Genomic DNA, 25045 nt, shown 5'->3' on the forward strand with positions numbered 1-25045 from the left:
TGCAAGTGCACATACCACGTGGCAATCTTGTCCTAGTAAATTTATTTTTACTGATATTCCACCACATTCTCCCCTTTGATGCTTCTGATATTTCATAATCCCAGATGCATCACTTAATCAGGGTTTGCTTACACCTCAAGTTGCCATGAACCAGACCAGACTTTGCGACTCCCTAAACATATGAATCCCTCAACATTCTGATACCGGAGAAACTGACGGAAGCCAAGCACAGAGAGATGGACACAGGTTTCTTCAGGAAGGAAGAGATTCTTTATTGGATCACCGATCGGGACTCAGAGGGACTAGTGTCACCAAAATACAGCAAAGTCTGAGCCCCGGACAATAGTGCAGGCTCCTTATATAGGCATATAACTCCTCCCATATTAAGCTCCACCCGCACATTCTCTTGACCAATCAACACAAATAAGAATTAACTTCCTGTTTGACCGCATGGCTTGTCCAGCACAATGGAGGAGGGGGAATACTATATCCTGTATTCTTGCACATGCTCCGTACACTACTGATCGTATCTTGCCTCGTGCAACCAACTGATCGATACGTCAGCATATGCACGTACACATGCCACGTGGTAATCTCGGCCTACTAAATTTATTTTTACCGAGATTCCACCACATTCCCCCCTTTGATGCCTCTTGATATTTTACAATTACTTGAGGCATCACATAACCTTAGTTTTGCTTACACCGCAAGTTACCTTGAACCAGACCAGACTTATCTTATGATGTGAATCTTTTAACACTCATCTTCCTGCATTGGTTCTCCCTGATCTAAAGCCTTATACTTATAAATCGCCATTATCTGTGCAGCAGCCTTCCTCTCTGCTATACTTCCTATCAGGCTTTGCACAGACCTAACTACTAAGGGTATAAGACACGGTAGGAGTAGACACAACAGTAAAATCAATAGGACTCCACCTACCACTGCCTTAAGCCCTCCGAACCATTCATACCAGCTACCGAACCAACTACTTGGATTATACCCTTTCCATACCTGAGTAGGCACATGCGCTAGTTTAACCATATGGCTAGTAAGCTCAGCTATTGCTTGCCCTTCGTCATCTATTTGAAGACAGCAATTGCTTAGATTAAACTTCCCACATACACCTCCCTCTACTGCCAAAAGGTAATCCAAGGCTAATCTATTCTGGTATACTGCTGTCCTCATCCTGGTATTATGTTTCACTAGGAGATTGAGCGCTTGTGATGTTTCATTGGTGATAATCTCAACCACCGCCTGTAACCTTATAATGCGGTTGAGCATATAAATAGGGGTTCTATAACCAAAGGTACCATCCTCAGCCCACGTGGCTGGCCCATAATAGTCTATGATACGCTGGGGAGGCCATTCATTATCTTCCCAGGTACCTATCTCTAGGGGTCCCCTTTTCTTCCTATGATTCACATCATACACTTTAACACCTAAAGTCTCACCTGTTTCAATCGGTAACAAGAAGAAGGATGGTTTGAGCATACCCAACACACATGCCCCTTCCCAGTCCTGTGGCAGCTCCGAATAGGCTTTCTTACCACAGATCCAGTACAAATTTGCTGGGGCTCTCCAGGTAGATGTGATGGATAGATCAAACCACACATCCTTTAAATTGGCGTATCTAGCAAACGGGTTAGATGGTTCTGAGACATTTGAAGCCGACCACCAAGTTGTATTCTTTGTATCATCATCATAAGCTTTTTGCCCTAGACAAGTTAATTCTCCTACAGAAGTATTATACATTATTCCTTTCCTTGCTATGCAAACATAACCTATGATGGAGGTCTTTAATCTCCACTCAGATTTACCTCTAACACTCAAATGATAATCAGCTTGTGCAGATATTAGTTGGTCAACTGCCTCAGAACCGGACATTACCTCCTTTGCTTCCCAAGGCCATTGGTCTCCCATGTTAGTACCTCCACACACATAGCAGTTGGTAACATTAAGACTACCGGCAATACTTTCGGCTAAATCTATAAACAGGTTTTTAGCATTATGGGGGATCTTATTATCTATACTCATCTCTTCGTAAAAGGAATGGTATACTTGATGAGTCTGGGAGGATACCGTATCAGTCTCTATTCCTATAAACAATAATGTCCCAGGATCTAAACCCGTCCCGTATATCTGAAACCCAAATAAATTTCCATACTTATCTAAGAACTTGTCGGGGTTATTAATAAGTATATGGACTGGGTTACATTCCATAGACTTACAATATGGGCTAGTCGGCAACTTAGTTACTATCATGTCTTTATCTACTGTCTGTCCCCAAGTCGCCCACCCCACACAAGACCAATATGGACAAAAGTTATAGTCTTTATTTGGGCATCTAGGACTCACATATTTATTTTTACTACTGGGACAAATATATTTATCGTTAGATCCATACGTCCTCTCCCATCTAAGATCCCCACATACATTCCACGGCTTTCTACCACTCGATATCGCTTTACACGCATCAAATAGCAGAACACCCGAAGAATGTACGGATTCTAACACCGTCTTATTAATTAGGGTCCCCTGAGGATCTCCATTCCTGAGAGTCAACCAAATTGTACGAGGTTGATACTCCGGACTGAAGCACTTAGGTTCTCCTACTCCTAAATGGCACACACTATAGTCTATATTTAAGTATCTACATCTCGATACATCTCCTTTACACTCGTATTGTGAATGCCAGATTAGGGTTTGGGAAATATGGTTACCTGTTCTCATAGTCTTAATGCATACCTCACAGCTAGGAGTGTCGGTACCTCTACCTTCCTGAATATAAAAACACATGTAAATAAACACAATCAAGAGCACATCTTTCGCCGTCATCCTCAGTCTTCGTCCGTGCGATGGAACCTCAGCTTCCAGGATGTGAGGGCTGCAGGGAATGGAGTTCTGCTCGTCTTCACAGGTGTCCCTTCGAGACTTTCCTGGCTTATACACTATGTGTTGGTAAGAGGACAGGCTTTATTATGGCCTTCTCACTCACACCTGTAACAATAAAATTTGTAATCCACAATAATTCCTCGTTACTCCGACTGAGTAGTGCGTTTCAACCGGATCTTGCAGGGATTCTCTGGATCTGCTGTAACTTGCCAAGAATCGACTGCTGCTGGTTTAACCCTGGAGTGATGTATCCACGGAGTCACTTCTGCTACTTTTATCGCTGTAGGGGTAGACAAAAGAACAACATAAGGACCTCTCCACTTGGGCCCTAACGGTACATTATTCCACTCTTTAATCCACACTTGGTCTCCTGGATGATAATTATGAACAGGGGGATAAATATTCACAGGTAATCTATCTTGTACCCATTTCTGTACCTCCTCCATAGTCTTACCCAACTCTACAACCTGCTGCCGGGTAATTCCTTCTCCCAACTGACTCAAATCCCCCCTTAAGTTACCAAGTACGGGAGGTGGTCGCCCATACATAATTTCAAAAGGAGAGAGGCCCATCTTTCTGGTAGGGGTACTGCGGATTCGCAATAGAGCTATAGGTAAGAGAACGTTCCACTTAAGTTGGGTTTCCTGACACATTTTAGCCAACTGGTTCTTGATAGTTCTATTCATTCTCTCTACCTTACCAGAACTCTGGGGTCTATATGCAGTATGAAGCCTCCACTTTATACCAAGCATATGAGTCAGTTGTTGTAGGCACTGGTGAACAAAAGCTGGACCATTGTCCGATCCTATAGAACAGGGTAGTCCATATCGGGGTATTATTTCTCGTAGCAGGAATCTCACAACTTCTCCTGCTTTCTCTGTACGAGTAGGACATGCTTCTACCCAGCCTGAATAGGTGCACACAATTACCAGCAGGTAACGATGTCCACCCGATTTAGGCATCACTGTAAAGTCTATTTGTAGATCGGACATGGGGAGTCCCCCCATAAACTGGACTCCTGGTGGCTTTACTGGTCCTTGTCTTGCATTATTTTTAGCACACGTTACACACCTGCGTACAATGGCCTGAGTCAAGTTGGACAATCTTGGTATGTAGAAATGTTTCCTGAGAGATTCTTCAGTACTGTCTCTCCCAGAATGTGTCCCGTTATGATAATTTTGGACAATTTCTACCGCTAGCGATGCTGGTATAACTATTCTTCCATCTTCTAGCTGATACCACTTGTTCTCCAGATACTTTCCCGGTTCAGTCTTTAACCACTCCTCTTCTTGAGCTGTATAAACTGGAGTCCATTGGGACAGTGGAGTTGGTATAAGAGCAGCTATATGCCCCACATACTCCTGTCTTCCTGATTCAGCAGCACGCTTAGCTGCACTATCTGCCATCCGATTTCCCTTGGTTACATCACCATCTCCTCTCAGATGCGCTCGACAATGTATGATACCGACTTCTTTCGGCTCCCACACTGCTTCCAATAGTTGTAGGATTTCGGCTGCGTATTTGATTTCTTTGCCTTCTGAATTCAGTAGTCCTCTTTCTTTATACAAAGCTCCGTGGGCATGAGTGGTTAAGAACGCATACTTAGAGTCCGTATAGATATTTACTCTTAAACCTTCAGCCAATTGTAACGCTCGTGTTAGTGCTATTAATTCTGCCTTTTGTGCTGATGTTCCTTTCGCCAGTGGCCGAGCTTCTATCACCTTGTCTATTGTTGTTACTGCATATCCTGCATAGCGAATCCCTTCTTTCACATAACTACTGCCGTCGGTATAATATTGAACATCGGGGTTCTGGATGGGAAAATCACGAAGATCTGGTCTACTTGAAAATACTTCATCCATTACTTCCAAACAATCATGTTGACTTTCAGTAGGTTGTGGCAAAAGGGTAGCTGGATTTAAGGTGTTTACAGTCTCTAAATGCACTCTTGGGTTTTCACACAACATTGCTTGATACTTGGTCATACGGCTGTTAACCAATGATTTCCTTTGTAATCCAACAACGTCTGTACTGCATGTGGGACTCGTACATAAAGTTCTTGACCCAGAGTGAGTTTATCGGCTTCAGCTACTAGCAGGGCGGCTGCAGCTACGGCTCTTAGACAAGGTGGAAGTCCGCTGGCCACTGCATCCAGTTGCTTAGACATGTAGGCAACAGGTCTTTGCCATGATCCCAAGTACTGTGTCAATACTCCCACAGCCATTCTTCTTTGCTCGTGTACATATAAGTAGAATGGTCGTGTGTGATCAGGTAGACCTAATGCTGGGGCACTCATCAAAGCCTTCTTCACATCTTCAAATGCCGTTTGCTGTTCTTGGGTCCATAAGAAGGGGTCGTGCTCTGTACCTTTGATGGCTGCGTACAGAGGTTTTGCTAGTATCGCATAGCTGGGAATCCATATCCTACAGAAGCCTGCTGCCCCCAAGAATTCTCGCACTTGTCTTCTATTCTTGGGTATTGGTATTTGGCAGACAGCTTCTTTTCTCTCTGGCCCCATAATTCTTTGACCTTCAGAGATATGGAATCCCAGATACTTGACAGTTGGCAAACACAACTGAGCCTTCTTTCTGGACACCTTGTATCCTGCCTTCCAGAGAATATGTAGTAGATCGTGCGTTGCTTGCTGACATTTTTCTTTTGTAACTGCTGCTATCAACAAGTCATCTACATATTGTAACAAGACACACTCTCCTGGGATGGACTCGAAATCCAATAGATCTTGACTTAGGGCTGAACCAAATAGGGTAGGTGAATTTTTAAACCCTTGGGGTAGTCTTGTCCAAGTCATTTGGCGTTTTGAGCCCGTTACAGCATTCTCCCATTGGAAAGCGAAAATACATTGACTTTCTGCGGCAATTCGGAGGCAAAAGAAGGCATCTTTGAGATCTAAGACTGTGAAGTAAGTAGCCCCGCCCGGAATTAAAGCAAGCAGGTTATATGGATTGGGTACAACTGGATGTATACTAACAACCGCATCATTGACTGCTCTTAAGTCCTGCACAGGTCGATACTCATCTGTACCGGGCTTTTGAACAGGCAGCAATGGGGTGTTCCAGGGGGAAGTACAGAATTTTAGGATACCATACCGTATGAATTTATCCAGATAGGATTGGATGTTCTTCTTAGCCTTCTGTGGGATGTGGTATTGTCTTAGGCTTACTGGATAAACCCCAAGTTTCAGTTCAATTTTTATTGGTGGAATATTGCGGGCCAGTCCTGGTGGGTTGTTCTCTGCCCAAACTCCTGGTATGTTGAATAATGTCTCATCACTCCTAGGGTTTTGGCTAGTCAACACTGTATAAAGTCGCCACTCTTCTTCCTTTGGTACGGATAAAGTCATAATACCTGAAGGTCCATTAAACTTTAAGGATGTTGTTCCATTTGGTAGGAACGTAATCTGCGCTTGTAACTTGGATAGCATATCACGTCCCAGCAATTGGACTGGACATTCAGGCATATAAAGGAATTGGTGTTTTACTACGTGGCCTCCCAATGTACAGAGTCGACTTTTAAGAACCGGTCTTTCAGCACTTCTTCCAGTTGCTCCTATCACAGTAATAGTCCTTCCAGATGGAGGAGCAACTAGATTAGTCACCACTGAATGTTCAGCACCAGTGTCGATCATGAACGCACTCCTTTTCCCCCCTATTGATACATCGACCATAGGCTCCGCTCGACCAAGGGGGATGGAGCCCGGTCGGTATCAATAGTCCTCCATGACCGTGTCAGCCAATCCTACGAAGTCCCTACCTTCTCTATCGCGGGACCTTTGCGCTGCTGGAATATACCTGTCTTCCCTAACACTTCCTCTGTTCCCATTACTCCCTCTATAACCATTACTCCCTCCGGGGCCTCCTCTACCTCTCGCTCTGCCTCTAAAATTTCCATAACCTGTCCTAGGTCTGTCTCTCTCAGACTGTTCCCTTCGCGGGCACTCATTTCTCCAATGCCCTTCTTCCCTACAGTAAGCGCACTGATTTTTACTTAGAGGTTCCTCATTCCATCTACTATCGCCTCTATCTGGGCCCCGTCTATCTACGCCTGCGATCGCTACCGCTAGCATATCAGCCTTTTTACGCATCTTGCGCTCTTCCTCTTTCTTATTTTCTGTATCCCTGTTCATATAAACCTTATTAGCTACCTCCATTAGTTGGGTGATGGACATACCAGCAAACCCTTCTAACTTTTGTAGCTTGCGCTTAATATCTCCGTATGCTTGGCTGACAAAGGCGGAGTTAACCATTCGGGAATTGTCTGCGTCTTCCGGATTAAAGGGGGTATACAAGCGGTATGCCTCTAATAATCGGTCATAAAAGACACTGGGCGCTTCATCGCTTTTCTGAATCACCTCAACTGTCTTCGACATGTTAATGGCTTTCTTTCCTCCGGCTTTCATGCCAGCAATTATAGCGTCTCTATAGGCTCTGAGTTGAACCATATCAGCACCATTTACGTTCCAATCGGGATCAGTGTTGGGATAATGTGTTGCGGCCCATGCTGCTGGATTAGCTTGGTTCAAAGCACGGGCTCTATCTTCTAATGCTTTAATGGCTGCTTGATTTATTCTTGTCCTTTCCTCATTGTTAAATAAAGTCATTAGTAACTGCTGGCAATCAGCCCATGTCGGATTGTGAGTCTGTACTATTGAGGTGAACAGATCAGTCATGGCTTGTGGTTTCTCAGTATACGAGGAATTATGGGTCTTCCAGTTTAAAAGGTCGGTAGTGGTAAATGGGACATATACGAAGACTGGGTCAGCGTGTGCCATTTGTCCTGCGGCATCGATATAAGCTGACCCGGGATTTAAGCGAAGAGGCATCTGATAGTGCTTTAATTGTTGGGCACCAGTCAACTGTCGGGTTTGGATGGGGCTACGTATGGAAGCGTCAGTCATGGGTTCCGGTCGGGGAGAGATAGGGTATGGGGATGTGGGAGGTTGGTTTTGGGGAAAGGTAGTGAATAGAACACTTCGGGCCGAGCTAGATGAAGCTTGACCGGAAGTCTGAAGTGGCGCCAAATCAGGATATTCGTTTTTAATGGGGGTGGGTTCTGGTTCCGGAAGGGGAGATTTAGTACGAGGGGGGGTGGATCCTGTACTGGAGGAGGAAGCAGAAGTGGATGAGGGTAATGAGGGGAGGGGTGCAGGACTTCCTGCGTTTGCGTCACTTCCTCTTAACGGAAAGTAAGGGGGCGGCAAAGGGATCTCGGACTCAGGGGGCGTGTCCAAAATGGGCCTAACACCAGTCCTAGTGGACGAACAAGTCCTAGCTACCATGAGGCGACACTGCTCCTCGTGGCATGTCCGGAGCCATTTTGGCGAGTCATTTACGGCCTGTCTCCAACAGTCAATATAAGGAAACTGGCCGTAAAGTTCAGGCCTACCTGATACAGCCACGTGTAAGCGCTGTACCAGAGTTGGATCCAAACTGCCACGTGGCGGCCATGCCGCAACCAAAGTAGGCCACTCCCTAGTACACAAAGTGACCAAACGTACAGGAGACATCTTTACCCCAAAATCACAGGTTTTGAATCCCTTTTTAAAATTCTTAACCATACATTCTAAGGGATCCGGAATCGTTGACTGCGACGCACCCATTTTTAACAATGGAACGTCGTCGACAACGATTACTATACACGCGTACTATTCAACAGTCACACCCGTTTCCTCTGGCAACAGCACCACGTGGTACGGTTACCAAGTGAAACGTACACAATAACAATAAACACTCAGGGAATTCCCGTACACACACAGCTGCTACACCAGTCACTATATAATCAATATTATGCCCTTTGGCGTAACTATACAGTCACCCACGCTATAATTCTCTATATACGAATTACCCGTCTATAACACACCCCAGTAACATCGTCTTTTACAAATAGCGGTTACAGTACGGTTAGCACAGGTCAAGGCACAAGTTAAGGTCTCAATACAATTATTAGTGGTTATGGTGTTAAACATGCAATGGACGACAATGATTAGTACTTATTATACAATGTCAGTAAATATACAGGGTTATGGTACCGTGCACTATAATACAGCAACACACTATTAACACTCTCGCTAGACGGCTGAGCTCGCGCTATCTAACAAGATATACACTTTACTAAAACAATCGTTAACACATTTACAATTCCCAACTAAACTATTGGCCAGTACCTTGAATGGACTACCTAAAAACAATCTACATACGTTTTGGTTAGCCACACTGCCCAATCACCACATATATAGCGAGCTAGAGAACCGAATTTACACAGACGCCTCTTAGTCGCACTATACAACGAGCTAGAGGACCGAATTTACACAGACGCCTCTTAGTCGTACTATCAAAAGTCTAGTGGGTTCCAAATTTACACGCCTTCCCACTTAGCCCAGATAGGATGAGAACTAGCGAACCGGATTTACACAGACGCCGCTTAGTCTCCCGGTCCCTCCGACCTAGCGAACAAAATATACACCCTAGAACGCTAGTCTAGACAAGACACCGGTGTCCGGCTAGGGCTTATTTTACACCAGAGCGCCCCGCCTGACTAACCAAATCAAACGGTCTGACTAAAGAGCGTTCGATCGAGCGGTGCGCCTTCGCTCCTTCCCTCCGACAGAGGGGGCAGATACAGATTCAAAAACCCCTTTGGGCCTACCGCACAATCGGTATACCCCTAGTGGGTCCTGCCGTCTAAAACAGCAGTTGTCTTACCTCCTTGTTCCTGAACCTGAGTTCACACTCATCGACGGGGACACCCCAGCACTTCTCACGTAGAGGCCGATGATCTCCTGGACAACAGACCAGTGGCGCCGAGACGAAGGGAGGTCCACGCAGAAGTTCAGGGGTGCAGCCGTAGAGAACGTGGGCAAAGATAGACCGTCTCACGCCTCTGCCTCTCAGCTACCGTTGAACGATGAGCTTCCCGGCCAATGCACCAAATGATACCGGAGAAACTGACGGAAGCCAAGCACAGAGAGATGGACACAGGTTTCTTCAGGAAGGAAGAGATTCTTTATTGGATCACCGATCGGGACTCAGAGGGACTAGTGTCACCAAAATACAGCAAAGTCTGAGCCCCGGACAATAGTGCAGGCTCCTTATATAGGCATATAACTCCTCCCATATTAAGCTCCACCCGCACATTCTCTTGACCAATCAACACAAATAAGAATTAACTTCCTGTTTGACCGCATGGCTTGTCCAGCACAATGGAGGAGGGGGAATACTATATCCTGTATTCTTGCACATGCTCCGTACACTACTGATCGTATCTTGCCTCGTGCAACCAACTGATCGATACGTCAGCATATGCACGTACACATGCCACGTGGTAATCTCGGCCTACTAAATTTATTTTTACCGAGATTCCACCACAATTCCTCTTCCTGTACTAGTTCTCCCTGATTTAGAGCCTCATACCTATATATAGCCATTATCTGTGCAGCAGCCTTTCTCTCTGCTATATTCTCTATAATGCTCTGCACAGACCTAACTACCAAAGGAATCAGACATGGTAGGAGAAGGCACAGCATCAAGATTAGCATGACTCCACCTACCAATGCCTTAAGTCCTCCAAACTGCTCATACCAGTTACCAAACCAACTACTTGGATTATACTCTTTCCATACCTGGGTAGGTACATGCGCTAGTTTAACCATATGGCTAGTAAGCTCAGCTATTGCTTGCCCTTCATCATCTATTTGAAGACAACAATTGCTTAGGTTAAACTTCCCACATACACCTCCCTCTACTGCCAATAGGTAATCCAAGGCTAATCTATTTTGGTGAGAAAAGGTGGGAGGGGAACAGCGCTACAGTACTGATCACAAGGGGGAAAAAAAGCTGCACACCTGAAAGGAAGGGCTACCCTCAAACCCTTCAGAAAATGGAGAAAACAAAAAACAACAAATACAGGGTGCGCTGGATAAAATAAACGAAAACGATAACACAAAAAGGAAAGTCTCTATAGGTACAGTGTAGACCTTGAGTAAATGTTCTTCTGTTCTCGCTTTGGAATCGCAGTGGTTGGATATGAAACACAAAAGCAGAGAAGGGGGGGACCAATAGTGCAAAACCGTATGGTAGAGAGGATCACGAACAACACAGACGTAGAGAAATGCCAACTTACAATTTTTAGAGCTAAGCCCAGCTCTAGGTAAAACAGCTTACAGTGGTATTTGATACTCCCCACATGTAGGATATAACTGGGCAATTGGAGTCTCCACACGATTCTTTAAAACTTCTGAGACAGACGTCAGCATATAAAATATATAAAAGAAAAAAAACCAATGGTGCAATAACTTAGGTAGTACTGCAACAACAGACAACACAGAGGTCCTAAGAGTGCCAACTTACAATTTAGAGAGCTATAACCAGCTCTGAGTAAAACAACATACAGTGGTATTTAAACTCCCCACGTGTAGGATATTCCTCTAGTGATGCTTGTAGTGCCGGTCTTATGAAAAATAAAATCACAAGAGAGGGCCCATAGTGTTTTCCATATGTAAAAATGACAAAGTGATAAAAAGAAACGTACTTACAGTGTTCAGAGCAGCCACACTGCTCTATGAACCAAGCGTAGGTGGAATAATCCCCACCAGGGATTTCTTTTGCAGTACTGGATCTTGTTAAAAATGATGATAAAAAGATCAGCCAGGATAAAACAGCAGCATATAAAGTAAATGAACTAACCCAAAGTAAAAGGTAGTAACAAAATACTTTAATATAAAACAGAGTAAAAATACACAACGCGTTTCGCCAAACAGTAGGCTTTTTCAAGTGTAGAGCCTACACTTGAAAAAGCCTACTGTTTGGCGAAACGCGTTGTGTATTTTTACTCTGTTTTATATTAAAGTATTTTGTTACTACCTTTTACTTTGGGTTAGTTCATTTACTTTATATGCTGCTGTTTTATCCTGGCTGATCTTTTTATCATCATTTTTAACAAGATCCAGTACTGCAAAAGAAATCCCTGGTGGGGATTATTCCACCTACGCTTGGTTCATAGAGCAGTGTGGCTGCTCTGAACACTGTAAGTACGTTTCTTTTAATCACTTTGTCATTTTTACATATGGAAAACACTATGGGCCCTCTCTTGTGATTTTATTTTTCATAAGACCGGCACTACAAGCATCACTAGAGGAATATCCTACACGTGGGGAGTTTAAATACCACTGTATGCTGTTTTACTCAGAGCTGGTTATAGCTCTCTAAATTGTAAGTTGGCACTCTTAGGACCTCTGTGTTGTCTGTTGTTGCAGTACTACCTAAGTTATTGCACCATTGGTTTTTTTTCTTTTATATATTTTATATGCTGACGTCTGTCTCAGAAGTTTTAAAGAATCGTGTGGAGACTCCAATTGCCCAGTTATATCCTACATGTGGGGAGTATCAAATACCACTGTAAGCTGTTTTACCTAGAGCTGGGCTTAGCTCTAAAAATTGTAAGTTGGCATTTCTCTACGTCTGTGTTGTTCGTGATCCTCTCTACCATACGGTTTTGCACTATTGGTCCCCCCCTTCTCTGCTTTTGTGTTTCATATCCAACCACTGCGATTCCAAAGCGAGAACAGAAGAACATTTACTCAAGGTCTACACTGTACCTATAGAGACTTTCCTTTTTGTGTTATCGTTTTAGTTTATTTTATCCAGCGCACCCTGTATTTGTTGTTTTTTGTAATCTATTTTGGTAAACGGCTGTCCTCATCCTAGTATTATGTTTCGCTAGGAGATTGAGCGCTTGCGATGTTTCATTGGTAATTATCTCAACCACTGCCTGTAACCTTATAATACGGTTGAGCATATATTTTGGGGTTCTATATCCAAAAGTACCATCCTCTGCCCACGTAGCTGGCCCATAATAATCTATAATACGCTGGGGAGGCCACTCATTATCTTCCCAGGTACCTATCTCTAGGGGTCCCCTTTTCTTTCTATGATTCACATCATATACCTTAACTCCCAAAGTCTCTCCTGTTTCAATAGGCAACAAGAAGAAGGATGGTTTGAGCATACCTAACACACATGCCCCTTCCCAGTCCTGTGGTAACTCCGAATAGCCTTTCTTACCACAGATCCAGTACAAATTTGCTGGGGCTTTCCAACTAGATGTAGCAGATAGGTCAAACCACACATCCTTTAAATTGGTATAACTTGCAAACGGGTTAGGTGGTTCTGAGACATTTGAAGCTGACCACCAAGTTGTATTCTTTGTATCATCATCATAAGCTTTTTTCCCTAGACAAGTCAATTCTCCTACAGATGTATTAAACATTATTCCTTTCCTTGCTATGCAAACATAACCTATAATGGAGGTCTTTAATCGCCACTCAGATTTACCTCTAACACTCATTTGATAATCAGCTTGAGAAGATGTTATCTGTTCAATTGTCTCAGAACCGGAATACATTACCTCCTTTGCTTCCCAGGGCCATTGGTCTCCCATATTAGTACCTCCACACACATAGCAGTTGGTTACATTAAGACTACCGGCAATACTCTCGGCTAGATCAATAAACAAGTTCTTAGCATTATGGGGGATCTTATTCTCTACACTCATCTCCTCGTAGAAAGAATGGAAAACCTGATGAGTCTGGGCTGCCACAGTATCGGTCTCTATCCCTATAAATAATATTGTCCCAGGATCCAAACCTGTCCCATATATCTGGAACCCAAATAAGTTTCCGAACCTATCTATAAACTGTTCAGGATTATTAATAAGTATATGGACTGGGTTACACTCCATAGACTTACAATATGGTTTGGTAGGCAACTTAGTAACAATCATATCCTTATCTACTGTCTGTCCCCAAGTTGCCCACCCTACACAAGACCAATATGGACAATAATTATAATTCTTATTTGGGCATTTTGGATCTATATACTTGTTCTTACTACTAGGGCAAATATACTTATCATTAGACCCATACGTTCTTTCCCATTTAAGATCCCCGCATACATTCCACGGTTTTCTACCCCTTGATATCGCCTTACATGCATCAAATAGCAGAACACCCGAAGAATGTACGGTTTCTAGTATTGTCTTATTTATTAGGGTCCCCTGTGAGTCTCCATTCCGAAGGGTCAACCAAATTGTACAGGGTTGATACTCTGGACTAAAACACTTAGGTTCTCCTACTCCTAAATGGCATACACTATAATCTATACCTAAGTATCTACACTTAGATACATATCCTTTACACTCATATTGTGAATGCCAAATAAGGGTCTGGGAAATATGATTACCTGTTTTTGTAGTCTTAATGCAAACCTCACAGCCAGGTGTGTCGGTACCTTTACCTTCCTGAATAATTAAAAACACAAATATACACATTATCAAATGCATTTCTCCTGACATCTTTATCCTAATTCTTCGTCCGTGCGATGGCACCTCAGCTTCCAGGCGTAAGGGCTGCAAGGAATGGAGTCCTTCAAGTCCTCTCTTCCCTTCACAGAGGTCCCTTCAAGACACTCTGGCTATGTAACGTGGGTAGGTGGCCAGGCTTTATTATGGCCGTCAAAACACCTACTTGCTGATCTCTTTGTTTACTCTTGAAGTCCCAATATCTCCTCGTCACTCCGACTGAGTTACACGCTTTAACCGGATCTTGCAGGGATTCTCTGGATCTGGTGTAGCTTGCCAAGAATCTACTGCTGCTGGTTTAACCCTGGAGTGATGAATCCATGGAGTCACTTCAGCCACCTTTATAGCTGTTGGGGTAGACAAAAGAACAACATAAGGACCCCTCCACTTTGGCCCCAACGGTACACTGTTCACCTCCTTTATCCAAACTTGATCTCCTGGATGATAACAATGGACAGGTGGATAAATATTCACAGGTAATCTATCTTGTACCCATTTCTGTACCTCCTCCATAGTTTTACCCAACTCTACAACCTGCTGCCGGGTAATTCCTTCTCCCAACTGACTTAAATCCCCCCTTAAGTTACCAAGTACGGGAGGTGGACGCCCATACATGATTTCAAAAGGTGAAAGACCCATCCTTCTGGTAGTTGTACTACGAATCCGTAACAGAGCTATTGGCAAAAGAACATTCCATTTAAGTTGAGTTTCTTGACACATCTTTGCCAATTGGTTCTTAATAGTTCTGTTCATTCTTTCCACTTTTCCAGAACTCTGAGGCCTATATGCCGTAGGAAGTTTCCACTTAATACCGAGCATATGAGTCAGTTGTTGTAGGCACTGGTGAACAAAGGCTGGACCATTATCCGATCCTATAGAACATGGTAGTCCATATCGGGGTATTATTTCCCGTAACAGAAATCGCACAACTTCTCCTGCTTTCTCTGTACAAGTAGGACATGCTTCTACCCAACCTGAGTAGGTACACACAACTACTAGTAGGTAGCGATGTCCGCCGGATTTAGGCATTACCGTATAGTCTATTTGGAGATCGGACATAGGGAGTCCTCCCATATACTGGACTCCCGGTGGTTTCACTGGACCTTGCCTTGCGTTGTTCTTGGCACATATCACACATCTTCGTACATTGGCTTGAGTCAAGTTGGACAATCTTGGTATGTAGAAATGCTTCCTAAGAGATTCTTCCATACTATCTCTTCCGGAATGTGTCCCGTTATGATAATTCTGGACAATTTCTACAGCTAGTGATGCTGGAATAACTAGTCTTCCATCTTCTAACTGATACCAATTGTTCTCCAGGTACTTCCCAGCTTCAGTCTTTAACCACTCTTCTTCTTGAGCTGTATAAACTGGAGTCCATTGAGACAGAGGGGTCGGTATGAGAGCAGCTATACACTCCACATACTCCTGTTTTCCTGATTCAGCGGCATGCTTGGCTGCATTATCTGCCATCCGATTTCCTTTTGTTACATCACCATCACCTTTCAGATGCGCTCGACAATGTATGATACCAACTTCTTTCGGTTCCCACACAGCTTCCAGTAGTTGTAATATCTCAGCTGCGTACTTGATTTCTTTACCCTCTGAGTTCAGTAGTCCTCTTTCTTTATACAAAGCTCCATGGGCATGAGTGGTTAAAAACGCATACTTGGAGTCCGTGTAGATGTTCACCCTCAAACCTTCAGCCAATTGTAACGCTCGTGTGAGTGCGATTAGTTCTGCCTTCTGTGCCGATGTTCCTTTTGACAATGGCCGAGCTTCTATCACCTTGTCTATGGTTGTCACTGCATATCCTGCATAGCGAATCCCTTCTTTCACATAACTACTGCCGTCCGTATAGTACTGGACATCAGGGTTCTGGATGGGAAAATCACGAAGGTCCGGTCTACTTGAAAACACTTCATCCATCACCTCCAGGCAATCATGTTGACTCTCAGTAGGTTGTGGCAAAAGGGTAGCTGGATTCAAGGTATTAACAGTCTCTAGATGCACTCTCGGGTTTTCACATAGCATAGCTTGATACTTAGTCATGCGGCTATTGCTAAACCAATGACTGCCTTTATAGTCTAGCAACATCTGTACTGCGTGTGGGACTCGCACGTAGAGTTCCTGACCCAGAGTGAGCTTATCAGCTTCAGCTACCAGCACGGCGGCGGCAGCTACGGCTCTTAGACAAGGTGGAAGACCACTGGCCACTGCATCCAATTGTTTGGACATATATGCAACAGGTCATTGCCATGATCCCAAGTACTGTGTCAATACTCCCACATCCATTCTTCTTTGCTCGTGTAAATATAAGTAGAATGGGCGTGTATGATCAGGTAGACCTAATGCTGGGGCGCTCATCAATGCCTTCTTCACATCTTCAAATGCCTTTTGCTGTTCGGGGGTCCACAGGAAGGGATCGTGTTCTGTACCTTTTATAGCCACATAAAGAGGTTTCGCCAATATCGCATAACTGGGAATCCATATCCTACAGAAGCCTGCTGCCCCCAAGAACTCTCGCACTTGTCTTCTATTCTTGGGTATTGGTATTTGGCATACAGCTTCTTTTCTCTCTGGCCCCATTATCCTTTGACCTTCAGAGATATGGAATCCCAGATACTTGACAGTTGGCTGACACAACTGGGCTTTCTTCCTGGACACCTTGTATCCTGCCTTCCAAAGAATGTGTAGTAAATCATGTGTTGCTTGCTGACATATTTCACTTGTAACTGCCGCTATCAACAAATCATCTACGTATTGTAATAGTACACATTCTCCTGGGATGGACTTGAAATCCAGTAAGTCTTGACTTAAAGCTGATCCAAATAGGGTAGGTGAATTCTTAAACCCTTGGGGCAATCTTGTCCAAGTCATCTGGCGTTTCGAGCCCGTTACAGCATTTTCCCATTGGAATGCAAAGATACACTGGCTTTCCGCAGCAATTCGTAGGCAAAAGAAGGCATCTTTGAAATCCAAAACTGTGAAGTAGATAGCCCCACCCGGAATTAAAGCAAGCAGGTTATATGGATTGGGCACACCTGGATGTATACTTACTACCGCATCATTGACTGCTCTCAAGTCCTGCACAGGGCGATACTCATCTGTACCGGGCTTTTGAACAGGCAACAATGGGGTGTTCCAGGGGGAAGTACAGAATTTTAGGATACCATACCTTATGAACTTATCCAAATAAGATTGTATATTCTTTTTGGCCTTTTGTGGAATGTGATATTGTCTCAGGCTTACTGGATAAACCCCAAGCTTTAGTTCGATACGAATTGGTGGGATATTATGAGCAAGTCCTGGTGGGTTATTCTCTGCCCACACTCCTGGTATATTGAACAAGGATTCATCACTCTTAGGGTTTTGGCTAGTCAACACTGTATAAAGTCGCCACTCTTCTTCCTTTGGTACAGATATTGTCATTATACCTGAGGGTCCATTGAACTTCAAAGATGTTGTTCCGTTAGGTAGAAATGTTATCTGTGCTTGTAATTTCGACAACAAATCACGTCCTAGCAGTTGGACTGGACATTCAGGCATATAAAGGAACTGGTGTTTCACTATGTGGCCTCCCAATGTACAGAGTCGACTTTTAAGAACCGGTTTAGCGGCACTCCTTCCAGTTGCTCCTATTACGGTGATAGTTCTTCCTGAAGGAGGAGCGACTAGGTCAGTCACCACCGAATGTTCAGCACTAGTGTCAATCATGAAAGAACTCCTTTTTCCCCCTATTGCTACATCGACCATAGGCTCCGCTCGGCCAAGGGGGATGGAGCCCGGTCAGTATCAATAGTCTTCCATGACTGTGTCAGCCAAACCCACAAAGTCCCTATCCTCTCTCTCTCGGGGTCTCTGCACTGCTGGGTAATATCTATCTCCACTGACACTTCCTCTATTATTCCCACTATTTCCTCCAGGGCCTCCTCTTCCTCTCGCTCTGCCTCTATAATTATTACTATACCCTGCCCTAGGTCTGTCTCTCTCATATTGTTCCCTTCGTGGACACTCCCTTCTCCAATGCCCTTGTTCCCTACAGTACGCGCATTGGTTCCTACTCAAAGGTTCCCCATTCCACTTATTCTCACCTTTATCCGTTCCCCTATATACTTCCTTTTCCTTTCTATCTACGCCTGCGATAGATACTGCTAGCATATCTGCTTTCCTATGCATCTTTCGCTCTTCCTCCTTCTTCGTCTCTGTCTCCCTATTCATATAGACCTTATTTGCTATTTCCATTAGTTGGGTTATGGACATCCCTACAAACCCTTCTAACTTCTGTAGCTTGCGCTTTATATCTCCGTAGGCTTGGCTGACAAAGGCAGAGTTAACCATTCAGGAATTCTCAAGAGCCCATGGATTAAAGGGGGTATACAAACGGTATGCCTCCAATAATCGGTCATCAAAGGCACTGGGCGATTCATCACATTTCTGCAATACCTCAGCCGTCTTAGACATATTAATCGCCTTTTTTCCTCCGGCTTTCATGCCAGCAATAATAGCGTCCCTGTATACTTTTAAATGGGCCATATCTGCGCCATTGACATTCCACTCCGGATCAGTATTTGGATAATGTGCTGCGGCCCATGCTGCTGGGTTGGCCTGATTTTGTGTACGGGCCACTTCTTCCAGCGCTTTAATTGCCGCTTGGTTTATCCGTGTCCTTTCCTCGTTGTTAAACAATGTCATAAGCAGTTGCTGGCAATCAGCCCAAGTGGGATTATGTGTCTGGACTATGGAGGTAAACAAATCTGTCATGGCTTGAGGTTTATCGGTGTATGAGGAGTTATGGGTCTTCCAGTTAAATAGATCAGTAGTAGTGAAGGGAACATAGACGAATACAGGATAAGCGTGTTGTAACTGGCCGTCACCGTTAATGTGTGTTGGGCCTGGTGTCAGTCGGAGAGGCATTTGATAATGTCGGGGTTGGAGGGTACCGGTTAGTTGTCGGGTTAGTATGGGGCTTCGTTTAGAAACGTCAGTTAGGGGTTCCGGTCGAGGGGTAGTAAGACGAGGGGAAGGGGACGCTTTACTGAGGGGGAGATCAGTGAGTAAAATATTCCGGGCCGGGCTAGGAGGAGCCTGACCAGGAACTAGATATGACGTCAAATCTGGATAGGTGGGGTTAACAGAGGTAGGTACCGGAATGGGAGGGTTTAAAACAAGAGGGCTGGGCTCTGAGCTAGAGGAGGGGGTAGGTGGGGACAACGGGGCAAGGGGAGTAGCGTTACCAACAGCACCTCCTCTTCCTCTTCCGGTGGAGGAGGAGTAAGGGGGTGGCATGGGGTAATTACGGCCTTAGTGGACAAGCGAGTTCTGGCCACCATGAGGCGACATTGTTCCTCGTGGCATACCCGGATCCATTTTGGCAAGTCATTTACGGCCTGCTTCCAACAGTCAATATACGGAAACTGGCCGTAAAGTTCAGGCCTACCTGATACAGCCACGTGTACACGCTGTACCAGATTAGGATCCAAACTGCCACGTGGTGGCCATGCAGCCACCAAAGTAGGCCATTCCCTACTACATAAAGTAGTCAGGCGTGTTGGAGACATTTTTACCCCAAAATCATACACAGTGTATCCCCTTTTAAAGTTTTTCAACATACATCCTAAGGGATCCATAATCGTTGAATCTGACGCACCCATACTATACTAACAATGAAGCGTCGTCTCCAACAGAAACCAAACAAACACACTTCCAACGGTCACACCCGTTCCCTTGGCAACAGCACCACGTGGTACTTTTACTAAGCGAAACGCACACAACAAAACACTCAGGGAATTCCCGTACACACACAGCTGTTACACCAGTCACTAAATAACTATTACTGCGCCTCTTGGCGAAACTATACAGTCACCCACGCTATAATTCCCTATATCTGAATTACCCGTCTATAACATACCCCAGTAACATCATCTTTACAAACAGTAGTTATAGTACGGTTAGCATTGGTTAGAGTACAATTTAAAGTCACAGTTCAATTAGTAGTGGTTATGGTGTTAAACATACAACATAGACGACAGTTATTAGTAGTTATTTACAGTATCAGTAATTATACATGGCTATGGTACCGTGCGCTATAATACAGTTACACACTATTCACACTCTCGCTAGACGGCAGAGCTCACGCTATCTAGCAAGATATACACGCTACTACAACAATCTTTAACACATTTACAATTCCCAACTAATCTATTGGCCAGTACCTCGATGGACTACCTAAAACTATTTACTTTCGTTTTGGTTAGCCACGCTGCCCAAGCACCACATATAGCGAACTAGAGGGCGGAATTTACAACAGCACCCTCTTAGTCTATATACTCTATCAAAAATCTAGTGGGTTCCAAATTTACACGCCTTCCCACTTAGCCAAGATAGGTTGAGATCTAGCGGACCGAATTTACACAGACACCGCTTAGTCTCCCGGTCCCTCAGACCTAGCGAACGTAATATACACCCTAGAACGCTAGTCTAGACAAGACACCGGTGTCCGGCTTGGGCTATTTACACAGAACCCAGCCTGACTCCAAACCAAAATTAAACGGGCTGACTACAGGGCGTTTAATTGAGCGGTGCGCCTTCGCTCCTTCCCTCCACTGGAGGGGGCAGATTCCATACACAAATAACCCCTTATGGGCCTACCGCACAATCGGTATCCAATACCCCTAGTGGGTCCACCGTCTAAAACAGTGGTCGTCTTACCTCCTCGTTCCTGAACCTGAGTTCACACTCATCGACGGGGACACCCCAGCACTTACTACGTAGAGGCCGATGATCTCCTGTACAACAGACCAGTGGCCCCGAGACGAAGGGAGGTCCACGCAGAAGTTCAGGGTTGCAGCCGTAGAGAGCGTGGGCAAAGATAGACCGTCTCACGCCTCTGCTTCTCAGCTACCGTTGAACGATGAGCTTCCCGGCCAATTGCACTAAATGATACCGGAGAAACTGACGGAAGCCAGGCACAGAGAGATGGACACAGGTTTCTTCAGGAAGGAAGAGATTCTTTATTCGATTCACCGACCGGGACTCAGAGGGACTAATGTCACCAAAAAACAGCAAAGTCTGAGCCCTGATCATACAGTGATATAGGCATGTAGCTCCTCCCATAATCAGTTCAACCTACACATACTCTTATCCATCAACCGAACAAAGACTAACTTTCCTGTTTAACCACATGGCTTGCCCAGCACAATGGAGGAGGGGAAATACTCGTATATCCTGTATTCCTACACATGCTCCTTACACTACTGATTGTATCGTTGCCAAGTGCAACCAACCGACCGATACATCAACATATGCAAGTGCACATACCACGTGGCAATCTTGTCCTAGTAAATTTATTTTTACTGAGATTCCACCACAGTTTATCCCCAAAATTGCCTCCAGCTCCTGTCTAAGCTCACCTCCAAGCGACATCATTAACTAGCAACAGCCATTTTAGTGATTACTATTATGTTGGTAAATGATTGGGGGGAAATGGAAATGTGCCCTATGAAAACTGAAATCAACATTACATTTATAATCTCAGGAATGCAAAATAAAAACTTTATAAATGATTTATCTACAGAGGTCTAGGGAAATCTTTGTAGATAAATAATTTGAAAAGTTTTTCTAAGAAATTGTGATCATTGGATCTAATCCAAAGATATTCATTTTGAGTTTTTGTCTCCATCATTCTTTTCACAAGCATTAACAAGAGTTATTTCTAACATTCAACACAAGCAGGCTAACCATCAATAACTATGCATGCAGTACTTATTCTGTAAAGGAACAACATAATCAGCAGCATGACATAATCATTTTGTTTCTAAAAGTGGTTGCATTTCTCTACATATATGTTAAGCTATATGCATTTTCTGTCATAAAGATCACATTTGTTGTTTCTTTAAGAAACATTGTTTCAGCATTCTTATTTAGCTCCGAGGGAAGATGTTGTGAGTGCCATAACAGTTTTGCCTCATTTATAGTGTTTACAAATAGGAACAATATGGCAGAGACAGTTCTGGCAAGTCGCTAATGCATTAGATTAGGAGTGTATTCTGCCTCAAGTAAAGTATGTTTTTCTTCCTCCTGGGGATCACAGATCCATCAGATTTAATTTAGTTTCCAGAAAGACAGAATTTTACCAATCACGCATGGCCTTCCTTAAGTATGTGAGACTGCATCTGCCTCCCTGACAACTTACGACATATCAATGTCAAGGGCAAGACTTTTGAATAAGAGATAAAATCAGGGATAAAAAAAAACTACAAAAAGAATGAGAAAGATATGAAAGTAGAACGAAAAAAACTAGAAATGCAAATCATAACACAAGATTGAGATTTCAGACAATGCTATAGCTTTATAGAAACATGGAATGTGACTGCAGATAAGAACCATTCAGCCCATCTAGTCTGCCCAATTTTCTAAATACTTTCATTAGTTAGTTAGGATAGCCTTATGCCTATCCCAATCATGCTTAAACTCCTTCATTGTGTTAACCTCTACCACTTCAGCTGGAAGGCTATTCCATGCATCCACTACCCTCTCAGTAAAGTAATACTTCCTGATATTATTTTTAAACCTTTGTCCTCTAATTTAAGACTATGCCCTCTTGTTGTGGTAATTTTTTTTCTTTTAAATATAGTCTCTTTCTTTACTGTGTTGATTCCCTTTATGAATTGAAATGTTTCTATCATATCCCCCGTCTCTTCAACAAGAGCACTGTTTCTCTAGTTGTTGAGAACGTTAAATATGAACATAAAATTTGCTATTTTCTGTGTCATAAAACTAGGTCCTTTTGCGTTAGCCGGGAATCAAACCCAGGTCAACTACATGGAAGGCAGCTATGCTCACCACTATACCACCAACACTTGACGTTGAAAATGAAAAATGAATTTTCTTTAATTTACAGACTATTCCTGACCATGTTATCTGGTGTATTCATATTATTGGTCTAGGTCAGATATCTTAGATTCAGGAATGGGTCTTACTTAACACATGTACTATAAAGTAGCCTGAATGATATGCTTGCTAAAGTACAAGTAAAGATCAGTGGTGTTTAACCCTCTTTGTCAATTAAAATACAAACCTTAACTGTACTATTAAAAATGGCAAAAACAAAGCAACGCAACAGATGTTTGGGTCGTATGGGTAGTGTCATGGTGTGTCCAATGGAATCTTGTGTCTGTGTGCAGGTATTGTTGTAATTAAGGTCAGTGATGTGGCTTCCAATTCCAGCCTCCCTACCATATTCGCGCCCTCAGGCATGATAGTCTGCCAGCTAACATAGAAACATAGAAGCATAGAATGTGCTAGCCACCGTTACTTTCCGTCTGGTTTGTTCCTGCATGTGCTTTTGTTCCCACCTCTGTCTAACGTCCTCAGAGTAGGGGGGAGGGGAGGAAGAGGAGGTGAAAAGGAGGGAGAGTAGGGGAAAGGTGGAGGGGGGAGCGGGGGAGAAAAGAGGAGTGGGGAGACGGGGAAGAAGAGAAGGAAGGGAGGGGACGGGGTAGAAAAGAAGAGGTGGAGAGAGAGGGGGGAGAAGAGAAGGGGGAGGTATGTTTCCAGGTCATCATCGCAGTGGGTGAAGGCTGGCAGGCAAGTCATCAGTTTCAGCATAGGGATGTCAGCAGGCCTAGAGGGCTTCAATGTGGGTAAATGTGTGCTTGCAAGGAGATAAGGCAAAAGTTCTCTCTATGAAGGGACTCCTGCAGCACTTGACATGGTCACTTGACGTGGTTGTCGGTCCCTCTGGGGTAAGGCTGGTGGCCCTAACGTATCAGGCAGGTAGAAATCCGAGGGGTCAGGCCAACTCATGTTCAGCAGGGGGATGGATATGAGTTCCCAAGTGCATGAAGTCAGCATGGGTGCCTCCATCAATCGCTGCTTCCTAGTACTTGCGAGTACCATAAGCACTGCACTGGAACACCATAGCCACTGTAAACCCCACAAACCGGCGCAGCTTGGTTGGGGTCTCGCCGTCCTCCACCCACCCTGGCCACAAGACCAGGATCCACCTTCTAGTGGGTAGACCTCTCCTAGTCCAGGGAGTGTAGCCGGAACAGCTCTTAGAAGAGCTAGTGATTATTGTGATATAACAATCCCCAGAGTGTATGTAGTTCTCCAATCCCCCAAACATGAGCCAAGACTTCATGAAGGGGTAAAGCATTTTGTTTAATGGAAGCCACAGCTCGCCCATATGACTCCTCTCTAAACATAACGCTTACGGCTGTGACCATAAAGCTTTGATTTGGTCTCATCACTCCAAATGACAATGTGCCAGAAGCTGTGAGGCATGTCAAGGTGTTGTCAGGCATATTGTAACTAGGCTTTTTGGTGGCATTGGCGCACTAAAGGCTTCTTTCTGGCAACTCGACCATGCAGCTCATTTTTGTGCAAATATCGTCATATTGTGCTCCTTGAAACAACAAGAGTAGTCTGTATTTCTCCTGAGGTTACCTGTGGGTTTTTCTTTGTATCCCAAACAATTCTTCTAGCACTTGAAATAATTTAATAATAATAATTTGCAATTTTTATAGTGTTTTTCTCCCTGTGAGACCCAAAGCACTTTACAAATATGCAAACATAAACGTTAGGAGTTTCTGAAGCTCAGATGAGTGGACTGAATGCCTGATGGAATCTCTGATTGCGCATGGTAAAGAGTTCCAGAAAGTAGGGGCAGCGTGGCTAAATGCCCTGGAACCTGAGTCTGTCTTTATTCTTGGCACTGATAGGAGGGATTTGCTGGCTTACCGAAGTGAATGGGAGGGAATGTAGGGTGTCAGGAGCTCTT

The sequence above is a fragment of the Pelobates fuscus genome, chromosome 5, assembly GCF_036172605.1.
Source record: "Pelobates fuscus isolate aPelFus1 chromosome 5, aPelFus1.pri, whole genome shotgun sequence".
Taxonomy (NCBI): Eukaryota; Metazoa; Chordata; class Amphibia; order Anura; family Pelobatidae; genus Pelobates; species Pelobates fuscus.